We start from the raw sequence: 1,879 nt of genomic DNA, 5'->3' as shown, positions 1-1,879 counted from the left end.
AATGGCTGATGTGCATTGAAAAAAAAAAAAAATGGAAAACGTATTAAAAAAATATTTACGAACGAGTGGTGCCATCCGCCCCGACCTGTCGATTGAATGCGTTGTGTCCCAGGTACTAATATTTAGCAAATCTAAAATAATCCCTAATATTGTCTTTCCGATACATAGTGTTTAAACAAAGAATGATAATAATAATATCGGTATAAAATGAATTATGAATATATAAATTGGATAATACCTGAATGAAGCTCGCGCCAGCACGTAGGGGATGCCTTCTTCATCGACAATCACTCAGCAGTGAGTAAAATACCGGCATCTTCTGTTGGTAGTCAGTAAGGAAGGTGACCTATATATTGCTAGGTCGTGCTTTGTTGCTATGGGATTCTAATTCTGCCCTTTAACGTCTACCTCTCCCTTTCTAATTAATTTTCTCCCAAACTTGTTCACATATTCAGTGCAAACTCAATGTGCAAAGCAATAAGAATAAAAGTATGGTCAACTTGTAATCAGGGTCGCTGTCCATTTGACCGGAACGTGCTGATTTCCCGAGGGTGAAAATAACCAATTGTGCATATACATAAAAAACATAGTAGAAGAAAACTCCTAGTCGTATTTGAAGGAAAATGAAGTATTTATGAATATTTATAAATAGATAAAAAAATATATATATAAATATTATTTTCTAAATATATAAATCATAGCCAATTAGATCAAATAACAGGACCCCTTCTTGTAACTCAGAATATTGGTTATACTAAATTAATCAAAGCTGTTATTAGAGCTTAGAATGAAAAAGTTACGGGATAGAATAAATATCTCTTTCTATTCTTATTAAAACTATTAATATTTCTATTATTTATTGTAATTATAGTTTGCATAAAAAAGCATTTTATCAAGAGCAGTTTATATATATATATATATATGTATGTATGTATATATAAACTAAATATATATTTCCTTGAATTTCCAAATTTTAAAGTAATCATACAATATTATTTATATTATATATTTTTAATAATTGTACGATTAATAAAAAAAAAAAACTTATGTGAAAAAAGATCTATCAAAAAAAAAAAAAATCTAATTCACTTTTTATTACTACAAATAGAAATATCTTTGCTATACCGCCTAAATAAAGTTAAAAATAATTGTGCAATCATTGATATTGATAAAATTTAAAAAGATTTTTATGAAAAAATTTGACAATTTTTTAAATCTACTGCTTCACTGACAGCAAAAACTATTCAGGGAAAAATATCATTTTCCTAGTTTCGTAGAAAAATAACTTTATTTCAAACTTACGATTGCTTTTTTCTGTTTAGCAAGTTACAAAGTTTGGGATCACTAACTTTAAGTAATTGGATACTTCCTTTTCTACTTTTTAAGAGATTAAACGATGCGATTATGTGGACATTCACATACGCGGATATAAACTAGATCAATAAATAGTTAGGTCTGTTTGAATTGTCAGGTATAACAATTGTAAAAGTTGCGAGCATAAACATAGTTAATGCATTTGAAAGCAACTTTTGCAATAGTAGATACGACTGGCAATCGAAATATTGTGTGATGAAAGGTATTAATGTTGTACAAATATATAAATATATACATGGTACAAATACAATATTCTGTTCATAAATATCCGATACATGCGCCTATAATAGCAAAATTCTTCCCACAAGAGAAAGTATACATTCCCAACAACGCGACCTCAGTGGATGTTGGGAAGTCGAAGCAATGTGGCTTTTTAATAATACTTTTTCTCATTAATAACCACAATGCTTCAAGCCCAAACGCTGTGATCGCGAAATAGAAGCTTAATACAGCGCTACAATCACACGTGTTAGTTTTACCATAAATATATTCAATTAATAATATT

The 1,879-nt window shown here is 29.1% G+C and overlaps 1 protein-coding gene and 1 long non-coding RNA gene across 5 annotated transcripts in view; both read right to left on the bottom strand.

The window, feature by feature from the left end:
• On the bottom strand, positions 1-889 carry LOC116185929. Its single transcript, XR_004150828.1, has 2 exons — positions 239-889; positions 1-131 (listed from the first exon to the last, which is right to left on the bottom strand). It is a non-coding gene; the product is annotated as an uncharacterized LOC116185929 (long non-coding RNA).
• LOC102670813 (UPF0430 protein CG31712) overlaps positions 1-1,879 on the bottom strand; it is a 6,056-nt gene that overhangs the window by 1,976 nt on the left and 2,201 nt on the right. The gene's annotated exons all lie outside the window — the stretch shown is intronic.

The sequence above is a fragment of the Apis dorsata genome, unplaced genomic scaffold (genome assembly GCF_000469605.1).
Source record: "Apis dorsata unplaced genomic scaffold, Apis dorsata 1.3 scaffold_331, whole genome shotgun sequence".
Lineage (NCBI taxonomy): Eukaryota > Metazoa > Arthropoda > Insecta > Hymenoptera > Apidae > Apis > Apis dorsata.
This window is presented reverse-complemented; position numbering and strand designations above follow the sequence as displayed.